Source organism: Oryctolagus cuniculus, chromosome 9, assembly GCF_051225735.1.
Source record: "Oryctolagus cuniculus isolate XC-2025 breed Fujian yellow rabbit chromosome 9, ASM5122573v1, whole genome shotgun sequence".
In the NCBI taxonomy this organism is placed as follows: domain Eukaryota; kingdom Metazoa; phylum Chordata; class Mammalia; order Lagomorpha; family Leporidae; genus Oryctolagus; species Oryctolagus cuniculus.
This window is the reverse complement of record NC_142875.1, coordinates 113,783,435-113,800,850: the sequence shown is the minus strand read 5'-3', so window position 1 is coordinate 113,800,850 and position 17,416 is coordinate 113,783,435. Positions and strand designations below refer to the sequence as shown.

The 17,416-nt window shown below is 39.7% G+C and overlaps 1 protein-coding gene across 10 annotated transcripts in view; it reads left to right on the top strand.

Annotated features, from left to right (window-relative positions):
• The window catches only part of EPS8 (EGFR pathway substrate 8, signaling adaptor), a 188,473-nt gene that overhangs the window by 88,136 nt on the left and 82,921 nt on the right, over positions 1-17,416 (top strand). The window contains exon 2 of one of the 10 annotated variants that reach the window (XM_070049442.2): positions 2,717-2,842. The exons of the other annotated variants lie outside the window; for them this stretch is intronic. The gene's annotated coding sequence lies outside the window, so the exon portion shown is untranslated. The remainder of the gene's footprint in view (positions 1-2,716; positions 2,843-17,416) is intronic. 10 annotated transcript variants of the gene reach the window in all.

The window sequence follows — 17,416 nt, the reverse complement described above, 5'->3', positions numbered from 1 at the left end:
TTTTGACAGGCAGAGTGGACAGTGAGAGAGAGAGACAGAGAGAGAAAGGTCTTCCTTTTGCCGTTGGTTCACCCTCCAATGGCCGCCGCTGCAGCCGGCGCACCGCACTGATCCGATGGCAGGAGCCAGGATCCAGGTGCTTCTCCTGGTCTCCCATGGGGTGCAGGGCCCAAGCACCTGGGCCATCCTCCACTGCACTCCCTGGCCATAGCAGAGAGCTGGCCTGGAAGAGGGGCAACCGGGACAGAATCCGGCGCCCCAACCGGGACTAGAACCCGGTGTGCCGGCGCCGCAAGGTGGAGGATTAGCCTATTGAGCCACGGCGCCGGCCCTAAAGATTTATTTTTATTTATTTGAAAGATAGAGTTTCAGAGAGAGGCAGAGGCAGAGAGAAAGAGGAAAGTCTTCCATCCGCTAATTTACTCCCCATTTGGCTGCAACAGCCAGAGCTGCGCTGATCCAAAGTCAGGAGCCAGGAGCTTCTTTCAGGTCTCCCATGTGGATGCAGGGGCCCAAGGACTTGGACCATCTTCCACTGCTTTCCCAAGGCATAGCAGAGAGCTGGATCGGAAGAGGAGCAGCTGGGACTAAAACCGGTGCCCATATGGGATGCCGGCACTTCAAGCTGGGGCTTTAACCCACTGTGCTACAGCACAGGCCCCCATAACAGTCTTTATCTTCCTTCATTGCCTTAGTCTAAAAGATTAGTTTCTCTTATTATGCAGATAACTTTTCTTTATTTCACTATATCATACACTTTTTCCAACCAAGTGACATAATTAGTGTCCACTGAGGTGAGCCATCGATATGTCTTCCACCCAAAGTCTGGGAGTGTGTGGCGTGGGAAAGCCCACCTGATGCCCTGGCCCAACATTCCAAAGACTGTTTGAAAGCCTGGATTCCTGAAAGCCAAATGGACTCTCTTTTGTCTATTCATAACTTGGGCCATATTCTTATGGTTAAAGGTTGTCAGTAAATTTCCGATTTCCTGTCATATAAAATTTGCTGTCCAGTATTGTACCTTAATTATAGTCATGTGTCGTAAGGGCCAAGATTCTGGTTCTCTATGCTTTCCAGCTCCCATTTCCTGCCTCTTTCTGTTTACTCATGCTGCAGTTAGAAAGTCTCCCTCATATCCAACCTTAAGGGCTGTTGTCCACTGCCATGAAATTTCTTTTGATTCTCTCTCACAGTTTTGAAAGTCATTGATTTTATACCTTCTGCATTTTCTTATAGTGATTTCTGTTCTTTTATTAAAGATTATTTATTTATTTATTCATTCATTTTGAAAGAGTGACAGAGAGAGAGAGAGGTATCTTCCATTTACTGGTTCACTCCTCAGATGGCTGTAACAGCCAGTGCTGGGTCAAGCCAAAACCAGGAGCCAGGAGCTTCTTCCAGGTCTCCAAAATGGGTGGCAGGGACCCAAGCACTTGGGCTATCTTCTGCTGCTTTTCCCAAGTCATTAGCAGGGAGCTGGCTTGGAAATGGAGCAGCCAGGACTGGAAACAGTGCCCATATGGGATACCGGTGTCATAGGCAATGGCTTAACCCACTACACCAAGATGCTAGCCCCTTTTTGTTCTATCTTGTGTTTTTTTTCAGATGTGCTATAACATATTTCTCCTACTATAAAGTTGATTGAATGTAAAGATTGATTTTTTTAACCTTTTCTATCTAATCATGATGGATTCGAAGTGATTCCATCTTATTTCTTCTATACTGTCTTGCATTTAGTAGGTGGTCATTATAAACATTTGGCTACTGAGTATATGGTATGAAATGACAGTGAGTTATTGACTGTGGGATATTTCATTCCTCTGTTAAGATGGACATTTGGGGACAGGAAATCAACAAATGTAAACAGATGTGGCATGGCTGTCTGAAACCAGGGCTGTCCCCAGCGGGAAAGCTGGAGAAACAGTCACAGTTCAGAAATGCTTTAGATCCTGTTGCACAGGGGCTCAATACTGACAGAGAAGAACAGCTCTTTGTAGGTAAAGACCTTGGCTGATAGGAAATGAAAGAATAATACAGGCTTTTTAGACTACAGATATGACTCAGAATGTTTTTCCAGAGTTCATAGTTCAGGAATAAATACACTCAGTTCTGCTATAATGCTTGTTTTGAAAATGGGAATTTGTTCCTGTATGATTGACATTTAGAAACAATTTGAGCATAATGCAGATTTCACTTTTGCTTATGCATGATTTCATTGGAGAAATGGTGGGTGAACAGAAAATTTCACCTGCTGAACTGGCTGCAAAGGAATACACAAAATGCACAGATACCCTCCCAACACCTTCTGGATGTCTTGTTGCACTGCACGTTAGCAGCCACACCTGCCCACGTTTTGTTCTATGTCCTCCCCCAAAGTTCAGATAACCTTCCTTTCATTGTTTCCCACTAGGTCACAAGCCACAATCCTTTGACAGTGAATTCCATAAGCAAACTTCAGGCCTGTTCTGAAGTTAAGGTTTTATAACAATGTAATTTTATTTGCTTTTTGAGCTGTTTATTATCTTTAAAACTATGATGTAGTCTTTATTAGGGTCTTCTTTCTGTGTCACTTGGCATAGTGTTTGGATGTTGTGTCTCTAAGTTTATTTTTACCATCAGTGCAGTAGATTTAATTGATTCTGCATAGCATTGTGATTTTTAGGATGGCACATATCACATTATTACAGAACTGACTGTACTCATTGGTATCCTACAGAACATGAACTGATTGTTCTCTTCCCCCATTTATTGGAGAAGCACACTAAATAGTACCTGTTGGGAGGAACGCAGTACAACAGAGCAGAGTGTCGGAGAACTTAACAGCCATTACAGAAGAAAGGCGGTAATATACTGATGAGAATAAATAGGCTTAAAAGTTAGTAGAGCCTGAAAAATAAGCATACAAAACCCGAGGTCTCTGGAATAAAACAAAATATCCTTAAATAATAATAATTATGTTTAATGTTTATAAGCCTTTACTATGTGTTAGATACTATAAGTGCTTGACATGGATTGCATCACAGATTCCTGTAAAGTAGATATTACTATCTGTATTTTACAAAGAGGGTAATGAAAAAGGAGTTAATTAATGTGCTCAAGGTCAATAACTTATAAATGGTAGAGCCAGTTCTTGAATCATGTTGGAATTCTGTGTCTTGATCTTAATGGTCTCTTAGAGCACTTTGTAAATAAATAAGTAACTTCCACAGGGTTTATTTTTATCAGCACTTACTGTGTCTGGCATCTCAGGTTGTTTTAACCCCTGTGATATACTAAGAGACAGAGGAATTTAGGCTAAAAAAAAAAAGGTAAAGGCAAAGCAATAACAGAAATGAATTCTGACACCTAATTCAGAGCTCCTTCTCTTGGACTAATCTGTAAAAAGGAGAGGAAAATTAGAGAATTAGGTGTCAAAAGGTGAACCAGACTGCAAGATGGGAAGAAACAATTGTGTTGTATGTTAGAAGAAAATGGAAGGAGAATTTATAACAATACTTTAGCACTGAAAGGAAAAGCCCTGGTGGAGAATGGGCACTCAGGACCTCCAGTACAATGATGCAAAAATCCTAATTAGATTCTCCTAAAAGGAGCTAAATCCACCAGTCTCAATGCAGAGTTACAGTAAGCTGAGGCCCTCAGCATATACTGGTGATTGTAAATCCTGATTAGCAGTGGACTCAGACAAATCAGTGGGAAGAACAAGGTACTAGGTGACACCTATGGAAGACTTTCTTTTCACTTCAGTAGCATTGATGTAATTTTTTTAACAGTGAGTTGTGGCTGGCGCCTTGGCTCACCAGGATAATCCTCCACCTGCGGCGCCGGCACCCTGGGTTTTAGTCCCAGTCGGGGCACCAGATTCTGTCCCGGTTGCTCCTCTTCCAGGCCAGCTCTCTGCTGTGGCCCGGGAGTGCAGTGGAGGATTGCCCAAGTGCTTGGGCCCTGCACCTGCATGGGAGACCAGGAAGAAGCACCTGGCTCCTGGCTTCCGATCGGTGCAGCGCACCAGCTGAAGTGGCCATTTGGGGGGTGAACCAATGGAAAAGGAAGACCTTTCTCTCTCTCTCTCTCTCTCTCTAACTCTGCCTGTCAAAAAACAAACAAACAAAACAGTGAGTTACACATGGGCAGGTATTTAATTATATTTGTTAACCTGTAACTTTGAGAAATAGTAAGAGACTAGTTCTTCAGTTGAGTGTTAAGTAAGATGAAGTAATATGATAATTTGGTGTTGAAGTGGTAAGTAGTTAGGAACTGGAAGCAGAAGGTCGGAAAACTACAGCCAGTGGACTGTTTTTTTTCTATTCACCTGAAATATTTTTTATGTTTAGTTTATTAAAAAGAGAGACAAGAACAAAGACTATTGACAGAGACCATACGTGACCCATATAAAACCTGATGTAGTTACAACCTGGTCCTTTCCAGAAAACTCATCTCCTGACCTGATGAAGCAAAAACAAGTTAGACCAGTTCTCTTTTGGAAATCAGATTAGTTAATGTAAAATATTCCAGTGTTTCACAGACTTCTGCATTTATAGACAAAAAACCCCTCATTTTTCACATGTTGGAAGAAATTGATATTTATTTAGCAGGATATCTTGTTAGGGGTTTTGTGTTCCTTTATTTCTCATACCCTTGAGAACTACTCTGCAAATGAAGAAACCAGGCTCATGGAGGCTGCATAAGCCTGGAAGCTTCGCATTTCATAAATACTTGGGTTCTTTATGTATCTGGCTCTCTCCAGATAAGGAAGTGGTAAGGAAAATTTGTTTGTAAAAGTGAGTGTGGACTTCAGAATTCTGACTCAAAAAATTCTAAATTATTACCAGATAGGGACATTTGTACTTGCTTTTGCCAGTATCTAAAGTACTTAAAAAATTACCAAGTTGCACACATACAAAAAAAGATAGGCTGGAGAATTGTGTAATTTTATTAAAAATTTGCCCATGAAGGAACATTTTTGTACTCACTGTATGATGAGTGATAAAGAAAATATAAGGAACAGAAGTCTCCTATTAAAAGTCAAAATAATACTCATCCAAAGGAAAGAAGGCATTTAAAAAATACTTTCAATGCAGCATACACAATACAAAAATATTTTCTGCCTCAATAGAAAGTGTATCCGGTAGCAGATATGAAACACATATTGGCCCATTTAATCATGTTTATGAAGAAAATTTCAGGGTGCTGTGCAAACAGGTAATGAGGGAATCTAGGATAGATTGGTAAGTCAGGGAGTGACTTCCCAAGGAGGGTCCTTTAAACTGAGTTGCAGGAATTGGGCTGGCAAAGACAGAGAGGATGATTGTTCTAGACAAAGTAGGATCTGCTTTGAGGCGGGAAAGAGCTTGATGTATTCAAGGAAATATCAAAACAGGCCCTGTATTCACTCAGAAATCTGAGGACAGGAATTGTCTTGTTCATCATTCTATATGGAGCTTTGTAAATATAGTACCTGCTGGTAAGTCCTCAGCAAGGCTTCTTCAGTGAGTAAATGCGTGACTATTCCCTGGGAAATTCATGTTTGATTTCAAATATAGGGATTGCCTGGGGGAAGGCTACTATCTCTGTCACTCTCTGTCTCTGTATCTCTTTCTCTCAGGCCAGTCTAAACACAGTAACCTACTCAGATTGTTGGTAATCCCAGGATTACCCCAGGAGGTTACCCCAGGTCTCTTGCAGCCGACTTTCTCAGACCTTCTTAACGGCCAAGTGTCTGAATAGAGCTTCTCCTGCAGACAGGCTGCAGAGGAAAAGGCAGCAGAAATGAATGCAGAATGCTCTGGAATTGCCACGGAAAAGGAAGTGAATTTGCACATTACAGTGTCAATAAATCTGATAGAATGAGTATAGCCATCTTCTAAAAATAACCAGCCACATGATCCTTGGTTCTCTGGGTGATCCCTGGTGACCAAGTAACACATGATAATCAGGCTTAAAGATTTCATTAAGAAGTTAAGTACTCAAATGGTTCCTATTAGCAGAGCTTATTTCTTTAAAATCAAATTTGAACTTCTAAATACTTTCAGTTATATGTTTGGGGTTGTGAGTTTTTTTTAAAGATTTTATTTATTTATTTGAAAGGTAGAGATACAGAGAGAGGGAGAGAAAGAGGGAAAGGTCTTCCATCTGCATTTTCACTCCCCAAATGGCCACAACAGCCAGAACTGGGCCGATCTGAAGCCAGGAACCAGGAGCTGCTTTTGAGTGTCCTTCGTGGGATGCAGCAGCCCAAGCAGTTGGATCATCTTCTACTGCTTTCCCAGGCCACAGCATAGAGCTGGTTTGGAAGGGGAGCATCGGGCATCGAACCAGCGCCTGTGTGGGATGCCAGCACCACAGGCGGAAGCTTAGCCCACTATGCCACAGCGCCCACCTCTGTGAGAAATTTATAAAAAGAAAGGAATGAGTGGATTGCTGATTTCCTAAGTCTGTGAAATAAGATTGTAGCAGCTGTGGGAGGGACTATTTCACAAGGTGTTTACCATAAAGTAGAGATAAAATGTGGTTTTACAGAATTAAGGAGAGATGATATTAGGTGAGAAAGTGAATTGGTGATGGAGACAGAAGGAAAGAAAATATATTCAAAGTTATTCTGAAATGCTGGTCTTTGAGTTAAAAAAAGCACACGTACATTTGAGTAAACAGGAATTTCATGACACCTGTGTATGGTTTACTTAAGTTTGAACTTTAACAAACTTTAACCTTTTGGTAGATCGTTGGGAGTTTAATTTGAAGTTTGAGGAATTTCTTACTGTCTTAAGTCTTTTCTTACAGAAAGGCAACACTGGCTAGCAAGTGAAGTGTTTGCTAATAGTTGGAAATTTTGTTTTGATCAAAGAGAAAAAAGATACCCCCAAAATAAAGATTATCAAAGTTATTCAGAGGGAATAAGTAGAACTACAAGGGTTAAAAACTCTTAGTTAATTATTTAAAATGGATTCTAAGTGTTAAAATCTTCCTTTCCAGGTAGAGAGGATATGCTGGTTACTGTAGTGAACAGTGGATTTACCATAAGACATCAAGTTAACTGTTAACAACCTTTCTTTCTTAATTTTTTTTTTTTACTTATTTTATTTGTGGAGTTGGAGGCGGGGTGGGGGGTGCAGAGATCAGTCTTGCATCTGCTGATTTACTGCCTAAAGCTCTGACAGCCAAGGTTGTGTCAGGCCGGGCCAAAGCCAGGAGCCCAGAACTGCGTCCAAGGACTCCCACATGGGTGGCAGGGGCCCAGGTACTTGGACCATCATCTGCTGCTTCCTAGGGTGCTCATTAGCAGGGAACTAGATTGGAAGCAGAGTAGCTGGGACTCAGACCAGCACTAGGATATAGGATGTGGGCATACCAGTCTCAGATGGTATCTTAACCGCTGTGCCAAATGTTTACTTCTCAAGTTAACAACTTTTAAAAACGAATTTACATGCATATTTCTTAGACTTTTTAGATAAGAATTTTAAATATTTTTTGTTAATATAACTTGTAATTCTTATTTTTAAAAATATTTATTTATTTGAGAGAGAAACAGAACAAGTACTCTGGTCTGCTTGTTCTCTCCTCAAATGTCCTCAGCACTATGGCTGGGCTGAGTTTGGAAGCTGTGAGCATTGAACACAATCCAGTTCTCCCATGTGGTTGAAAGTATCTGATCACTTGAGCCATCCCCCCTGCTACCTCCTGGAGTCTGCAGTAGCAGGCAGCTGGAGTCATGACTTAGAGCTGGCAGATCAAATCTAGGTACTCCAGTATGGGAAGGGTGCATTTTAACTAGGCTAAACACCCACCTCTGTAATTACTAATCGTGTTTGGTATAGAATTTAATAGAGTGACTGTAACAGGAATATCTGAACAAAACTTTTTTTTTTTGACAGGCAGAGTGGATAGTGAGAGAGAGAGAGACAGAGAGAAAGTTCTTCCTTTTGCCGTTGGTTCACCCTCCAATGGCTGCAGCGGCCGGCGCACCGCGCTGATCCAAAGGCAGGAGCCAGGTGCCTCTCCTGGTCTTCCATGGGAGCAGGGCCTAAGTACTTGGGCCATCCTCCACTGCCTTCCCTGGCCACAGCAGAGAGCTGGCCTGGAAGAGGGGCAACCGGGACAGAATCCGGTGCCCCGACTGGGACTAGAACCTGGTGTGCCGGCGCCGCTAGGTGGAGGATTAGCCTAGTGAGCCGCGGCGCCGGACTGAATGTTTTCTTATCACTTTGAAAGTTTGGCCTTTGAAACCATTTTATTGAACAGATTTTTTTTTTTTTTAACCATCTTCAGGTTACTAATGCATATAATTTTGTACAGGAAATATTTTCTTAAAAATGTTTATGCATACTTGATTATTTAAAAATTCAATGAAAAAGTGAAAAATAGAGACTTTTAAAAATTCTTTTTTCCCTAGAAATCTTTTATTTAAGGTATACAAGCTTCATGCATGTCATAAATACAAATTTAGGAACATAGTGATCCTTCCCACTCTACCTTCCCTCCCACCTGCACTTCCACCCTTCTTCCTCCTCCTCCATCTCCTATTCCCATTCTCAATTTTTACTAAGATCTTTTTTCAGTTAACTTTATATACATATTAACCCTACACTAAGTAAAGAGCTCAACAAGTAGTATGGAAAAAAAAATCTGTTTATCAACAGCTGAGGCAAGGGCTATTCAAAGTCATCGCATCTCAAAGTGTCAATTTCACTTTTATAGATTACCTTTTAGGTACTCTATTAGTTACTATAGGTCAGGGAGAATATATGATATTTGTCTTTTTGGGACTAAGTTATTTCACTAAGTCTTCAAATCATTTCATAGATCTACAGATCTGTTTATGAAATACCATACCTACTCCAAATCATTGTATAATTTTACAGTTATTTTACTTTGTCTAATTATTTTCCCTCATTGTACTGTGAGATTGCTGTGCTGGGATAGAGAAAGGGCCCTGCTGTCTTTTGACTAATGAGAAAATTTAGGAGCAGTGAGAAATGGCATTTGCAAAAGGTACAGGCAAACAGTGTTAGAGTTGGACCAGAAATTTGAGGTTGGTAAAGACTGGACAAGTGCTCTTTTCTTATTATTTTTTAGGTTTATTTATTTAATAATACAATGCAGTTTACTGCTTTTGCAGATTGAGGATTGTGCTTCTTGATCTTTATCAAAGTATAGTAATAATATAGTTTAATCCAAGGTTTTAAATTATACACACATTTGTATATATGATTCATGTGTCACTTAACAACAGAAACATACTCTTGAGAAAGACATTAGCCCATGATTTGCACATGTGAATATCATGTAAGGCACTCACACAAACCTAAATTGTATAGCCTACCACACACCTAGGTTATGTGAGATAACCCCTACACACACGCACATCATGTGGTATTGCCTATCTCCTAGGTTCATGATGATCAAAAGAACCCAAGATTAAATCAAGCACAAGACAAAATGAGGCAATGGAGAGATGTATGAGAGTGAGATGGCTGCTGGGGCAACAAGGCAACACTGTCTTGCTGTAAACTCTTTTGATAAATAGAGTACACTCTGGAATAATGATAGAAAATATAGGAAATGCTTAAACCAGTAACAATTGTGTATGATCTTGTGATTATTCTGTATGGTATATAACTGGACATGCTATACTTTTATGTGACTGGCAGTAAGCTGGGTTTGTTGGCTCCAGCATCACCTCAGATAGATGAGTAATGCCTTGCACTATGGTGTTACCCTGGCTACAACATCACTAGATGCCAGTAATTTTTCTATTCCATTACTATCTTATGGGACACTGTTATACAAGCAGAAATTCTTTGTTTCTCTTGTCTGCTCTCATTACAGAGGCAGCTGCAATACACCAGGCTTTTGCTCACAGACCAGGTGTATACCTGGTGAGCTTGCAGACATTAGGTAGTTCATTAATCTCTCAGATTTTTTATTTATGATTATGATAAAGTATACATAACATTAAATTTATCATTTTAATCATCTTTAAGTGCTTGGCATATCGTCACTGAGTGTTCACATTGGTAGGCACCCAACAGCAGCATCCATCTCTAAAACTCTATCTTCCCAAACTGTTCCTATTGAAAAAGTGCCTATTCTTTACCTACCCCCGTTACCCCTGGCAACCCCATTCTCTCTTCTGTCTCTGGGAATTTCACTACTCTAGCTATAGTATTTGTCCTTTTGTGATTGTGTCATTTCACTTAGCAGAGTGACTTCAAGGTTCATCCAGTGTTGTATGTTTCAGAATTGTTTTCCCTTTACAGGATGAATAGTGTTCTGCTATATGTATAAACCATAAACCATATTATCCACTCATTTATGGATGGACAGTACCTTGGGTACATTCACATTTTGGCTATTGTGAATAAGGCTGTTATGAATATTAATGTGCAATATCTGTTTTGAGTCTCTCAGTTCTTCTAGGTGTATACCCAGAAGTAAAGTTGTTAGATTATTTAGTAATTCTATGTTTGCTTCTCAAAGAACAATGATACTGTTATCCACAGTGGTTGTACCATTAAAGGAATGTTTTAAAATATAAAACAAAACAAGCAACAATACAAACTTTCCGTTCTTTTAGTCTATAGAATTTTAAAATGAAACTTTCTAAAGTAGGATGATATAACTTCATTAGATTTCTTATGCAACTAATAACTCAGAAATGTGGGCTATTTTTATGGGTTATTGCTAGGCACATTTTAAATTAGTTAAAATACATTTCTATTTGGAAAACTATGGAGCTTGAAGTAATTAGGGAGTGGCATATGTCAGTCTTAGTTTTATTTAAAAAATATATAGAGTAGAATTAAATTGGAAATATTTCCATGGGCATGAAGGAAACAGATAACGTTATTGCAAAATTAGTTAACTTTGCTTCCTGATCAAACATGCCTTCTGAAGTATTACCCCCCCAGTTATTTTATTAAACATTAGTAATGTGATGATTATTCTTTTACCATTTCCAAAATGGCTAAGTCCGAATTTAGTTGCATGCTCCACAGGACCCCTCACGGTCTGGCATCAAAATTTTTCCATCTTATCTTCATTTTCCAAGTCCTGCACATGGAACCACACCAAATAAAATATCTCACTTTTCCAATAAATCATGTCCTTTCATATACAATGCTTTGTGTATATCTGGAGTGCTCTCTGACTGCCCATACAGTTACCAATTCATGCATTCCTGTGTGTCATTCAATACCTGGTTCTGGTATCTCCTCTTATATGACACCTGCACTAAGTAAACACTGTCATAGTTTATGTTCACACCATGATAATAGCATTCACTAAAATGCATTGGAGTGATCTGTTTGCATATATACCAATCTTGCTAAACCAAGTTCTCCTACAGGAGAGAGACCATATTTGTCTTATGCCCTCATGCAAAGCACAGCATCTTGTTGGTAATAAATGACCCAGAGATGCTAAATGAGTTTCTTAGGTGGTTTTGTTCACTCTGTAGGATGTTTACCACTATATATAGCTGAAATTTCTTTCACAGTTTCAGTAATTATTCGTATACTTGATATATCTGCTGAATATAGGCAAAAGTATCGAGCATTCAAATGATTTTCTTCCCTAAGTTGCTCTTACTGAGACTTCATGCAGGTTTTTTATATTTCTGGGCACACCGACTTCATAAGTATTCTCATGTTACCGTAGAGTCCTAATATCCTAGGAGGACACATCTCATCATTCATACTTAAATACTAATGACATGATATATTTTTACTCTCAGAATTGTTTACAGTTTGAGGCTGGCAAAGTGGCATAGCAGGTACAGCTGCTGCCTGCGATGCCAGAATCCCATATGGGTACTGGTTTGTGTCCAGGCTGCCCTACTACCAACTCAACTCCCTGCTGATGACATGGGAAAGCAGGGGAAGTACTTTGGCCCCTACAGGAGGTCCAGATGAAACTCCTGGCTCCTGCTTTTTGCCTGACCCAGCTCTGGCCATTGTGGCCATTTGGAGAGTGAACCATCAGATGAAAGATCTTTTAGCTCGCTCTCTCCCTCGATCTGTTTGACTGCCTTTCAAATAAATAGCTATTTAAAATCAATGGAGGAAGGAAATATCATTATGTTATTTCCATTGTATCTACAAAGCACTTTGAACCTGTTAAAAACTAATTAAAAATTAAAATAAAATTTTTTTAAAGTGTTTACAATTTAAAAGTGGTTCCCTAGGGATGAAAACTCTTAGAGGAATGAATTAATTTCTCATGATAGAATTTTATTCCCTGCATCACTTAGATAAATGATATATTTTAAAGAAACAGGGTGACTCTCTCTTGGCCCTAAATTCACACTGGGCATGCAGATTTCCAAGAGTACCTCTGAGTCTTTAGCACCTTCAAAATCATGTTAACAATGGAAAATTCTGTTTCTGTAGACTAAATCCATGAGGTAAAAAATCCTTTTGGTATAAATTAATGCTTCTTGTTCTCTGCTAATCTGTAAGTTGGGGTGATATGGCTTATCGGCATATTTTGTCTGCCTCCTTAGCTGCCCAGAAATGTCTTTTTCCATAGCTTAGAGCCGGAAATATTTAGTCATTAATATTTAAACTAATTTCTATGAAGCAACCATAGATTTGAGTAAATATGTATTAGCTGACTTAACATATAAAAAGCATGGTCTTCTTAACTGAGAGCAAAAAATTGCAACAGTCAGATGTTTGAACCCTTTCCAGTGTAGATTACTCAAGAGGAAACAAACAGCAAGATTCAGTTTAATTGCTTGTTATTTTGAAGAAGGAAATGTGATGTGTATTTTTCTCCCCAAGGCCTGTGTCCAAGGCAGTATCATTTTTTTAAAATGAATCTGTGAGTTATTTCCAATGTTTTAGACTTTGAAAACAAGTGATACTGACAAAAATGTAGCTAGACATTGGAATGTTCCAAAATTTAGCTAAGTGGTGGTTCTTCCAGGTTGAAGATGTGGTATTATTTATATATAAGTCCTATTGATACAATAGTCACATTAGAATTTATAAACTAATGTGCAATAAGGATAAACCTGAAACCAGGCATTGATTATGTAAATATAAATTATTAATTTATATCTGTACCTGTGAGTTGTGTGCATGTGTGTGAGTGTGTGTTTGTTAAGGAGCCTTTCACAGGCAAGAGTTACATAGCATAGAGATGGAGAGTTGGTTTTTAGGCTCTTGAGTTGGTTGTCCTGTGTTGAGCCATACCATTTATTATATGATATTGAGCAAGGGGCTTCATTGTTCTGTGCCTGTTTCCTCATCTATAGAGTAGAAGTATTGATAATATCTGTCTCATTGAGGAGTTGTGAGCAAGTGAATTAATGCATATGAAGAATTTGTAATGATGTTTGGCACCTATGTGGACTTAGTGTTATTGATTATTTTTTGAATTATCACATTTTATTGATTTGACAAGGAAGGAGAAAGGGGGATTGGGAGAGAGAATGAGAATGCTCCCATCTACTGATTCACTTGCCAGATGTCTGCAGCAGCCAGGACTGAGTCAGACGAAGGCTGGGAGCAGGGCACTCTATATTGGTCTCCCAAATGAGTGACAGGGATCCAACTCCTTGAGCTATCACTGTTGGATGCACATTTAGCAGAAGGCTGGAATTGGGAGTTGAGCTGGGATTTGAACCCTGGCGCGGTGATATGGGATACCAGCATCTCAAACCTCGTCTTAAGTGCTGGGCCAAACGCCCACCCTTGTAAATTAGTATTAAATTTGGTTACATTGGTGATTCAACTAAAAAAAAGAATTACCTTGAAAATAAAAATGACTGTTTTGAAGCTCAAGTCCAACACATCAGTTAATTTCATGGATTAAAATTGTAAAGTTGTTCCTTTGTCATTAAGAGATTTTGGTAAAGAGAGGGATATGTGTAGGTAGCCAGTGCTTTATTCTTTGTCATATACCTCAGATTGTCAATTTTGTACTGTTTTTAGAGTTTCTTTTTATGACCAGATAATATATGTTTTTGGAATGCTCTCTACTTTGAAACCTGGATGGCTTTGGAAAATGTCTTAGGCCCATTTTGTGTTAGACTTCAATTTTGTCTAATCAGTGCTCGAAAGAAATGGCACTTGCATGGACTTCCTTCCAAGAAAAACATTGGGTGTTTCAGGAAGTGGTCTTGGTGAGTCAGAGGATAATACTTTTTCCTCTGAGTCAGTTTTCAGCCTCCTTCATGTAAATAGGCATACTTTCAGCAAAAGTTCTGCTTTTTGGGTCAGATGTTAGAACTATCATTAACACATGACCACACCAACTGTGCCTTCATTGATATTTGCACTCAACTAAACTTGAGGGTCTTACATAATTGTAACTGTAGAAAATCTGTAAGATAAATTCTGTTTTAAAATTTTAATTCAGTTCTGTACTTCTAAATTATTTTCTGTTTCATACCAGCCTTGCTTCTGATAGGAGTGGGGTCAGGTGGTGGTATGCAAATTTTAGAGGCATTTATGTTGGTAGTAATACCTACACTGGTGACTACAATTCTATGACTTTCTTTTAGCACACATACATAAAAACTCTGTAGCACAACTTAAGTACAGGGGTTCTTTTGTAGAAGACTAATTTTCCATACCTCAGAGCTGTGTAGGAGATACGAAAAAATTAAGTATGGTGGCTCTTTGAAGCCACACTAAAGAATGTTAAACGTAATAAATAATGACCAACTAGATGTTGTTAATGTTGGGTTGATCAGGAAAGCCTTTAGAAAAGCATAAGAGGCCGGCGCCGCAGCTCACTAGGCTAATCCTCCGCCTTGCGGCACCGGCACACCAGGTTCTAGTCCCGGTCGGGGTGCTGGATTCTGTCCCGGTTGCCCCTCTTCCAGGCCAGCTCTCTGCTGTGGCCTGGGAAAGCAGTGGAGGATGGCCCAAGTGCTTGGCATTGATTATGGGAGACCAGGATAAGTACCTGGCTCCTGGCTTCGGATCAGCGCGGTGTGCCTGCCGCAGTGCGCCGGCCGTGGCGGCCATTGGAGGGTGAACCAACGGCAAAGGAAGACCTTTCTCTCTGTCCCTCTCTCTCACTGTCCACTCTGCCTGTCCAAAAAAAAAAAAAAAAAAAATAAGAATAATAATGAAAGAAAAGCATAAGAGTGGAGGGATTGAGAAATTACAAGGTGGGAAGTGTAAAGTAGTAGAAAGTGTACTTAGGGTGAGGACAGATGCCTGAAGAAGGTAAGTGACTGCAAATAGTGCTTAGAGGTGAGTGCAGTGGTAGTGAGACAGTGAGGTTCTGTATGGGGAACTAGTAGAGAGAGTATAAATGCCTGGAGAAATTATTTTAGACGAATTTTTAGTAGACCTTGATGAGCAGAGGGATGTTTTTCTTGTTTCTGTGTTTTTTTTGTTTTGTTTTGTTTTGGGGAATGGGAGTGTAATTGGTAACATTATTTATTCTGTCATGTATTTCTTCTGAGTTTTTAGTTGATTGCAATTTGTTTTTACTTCACTGATTTTCAATTTAGGAATAGTAATTGAAGACAATGCCACTATATCTCACCAATATGTACAATTCCTCAGGAAAATAAAGCACCTAATAGGGAGGGAGGGAGGTAGACAGAGAAGTAGATCTTAAGTGACCTGTGTATGCTTTTGCCTATGATCATCGTAACAGTGTTATTCTCGTTTTACAAATGAGTCAACTGAGGCTCAGAGGAGATAATGACTTGCCTAGGTGCCACAGAGGGTGGTTAGAGCCAATATTATACTCAGAGCTGCCATCTTCATACTATGTTGTTTGCACCATGCCAAAATTAAAGCATTGGAGTATACACAGGGACTTTTTATTGTTTCTCTTTGCCCTGATAAAGCAACCCAAAGGCACTCTCCTTCTCAACAGTAGTGTCAGCTAATTTTAGAAAGAGGAAAGTGGATGCTGAGAAATTGCCTCTTAGGCCTGTTTGCTCTCCCATTCCTCTTGGTGAGCAGTAGGGCCATGTTTTCTAATGCTGCATTACTTCATCGGAGCCTCTGTATAGTCTGCAAGTGTAGTCAAGTAGATCTGAGTACCTACCCCTTGTGGGTGGTAGGCATCCAGCACCTGGCATTTATAGTAGTAGGTTGAGTAGTATTACATTGATAGTTGATAATTTTTATTTTATTTATCATAAGCATTTGGGCCTTGATTCAATTGAAATCTTTCATTTTCTGTCTTGGCATCTGCAGTCATGACAAGAATATGCTACTTTCTTTCATCCTATTTTCTTCATGTCAGGGAATCAGCCATGTGTCTGTTGACAAACTGGCCTTCCCTGAGAATTCAACAGTGTCAGTTGAGATTAAACTCCCTTCTTGTAAACATTGAATCTCGTATCTCACAAAATTCAAACACTTGCTTCCTAGAGAAATGTCTACTTTAGCTTCCCAGAATCCAGAGGCTCAGTTCTTAGGAGAGCAGGGAAATTCCTTGTGTTCTTCCACCAACTTGAGTGTGTGTGCTGCTGTGTGTTGTGTGCTGTTAAGGCTTCTCGATAAAGCTGAATTATTTAGAAAAAGCAAAAAAGGGCAGAATTCCCTGTGTCACGTGCCTGCCTTATGTGTATGCAAGCTTCGTGCTTATGAGGTTGCAGTACTCTCAGATACTGTGTGGCCTCCTCCCACCCCCACTAGGATGAAGGGTGCTCATTATTCCTGCCCTGCTCTTACCTGTCACAAGAGATGGTCTGCATAAGTACATTCCTGTGGGAAGAAGCAGGTCACTAAGCTAATATGCTTGCTTTTGTCACTGACTCATTGGGCTAATGCACTGGATTTTGGAGCTACAGAGAACATTTAGAGCTGCCCTTGTTTCTGGCTTAATCAATACTAATTGGGAGCCCATAGTGTAAGTGACATGTCCACTGGTGCAAAGGTAGGAATAGTATTGTCAAAGCAAGGAACAGCATTGACTACCACATTCTTTGTTCTTTGTAACCTCACTACCAACCTAAATCAAACCAGTGTCTGGGATATTCACAATGACAAGTCCAGCAATGCTGTTTCCTCACACTCATAAAATGAGGAATTTGGTTTTGGTAGGACTGTTGCTCCACATTAGAGAGTGTGCCGGATTGGAGAGTCAAGAGGATGTAGTTAGATAAGGACTTATGTTTCCACTGCCTTGGGGAAAATACAGAAGTTGGCTGGCAATGAGAGAAGTCAGGATGGAGAGGCAGGAGGGCAACGTCTATTTATGGTGTGGGTAAGGGTGACTTAGAGAGGGCCTGAGTGAAGCTGAACCTGCCTTCTCTCTTCCTTGAGTGGTGGTTCTGGTTCGAAGACTGAGATGCTACATATTTTGTTGATAACTCAACTAGTTAAAATGCTTTCTTTCTGAGGTTTTCTTGCCATTAGAACATTCTTTCCTTATATCTTTTCTTACAAGAAGATTTGAAGTAAACATCTTTATTTGGTCAAAAAATATTCACAAGCATAAT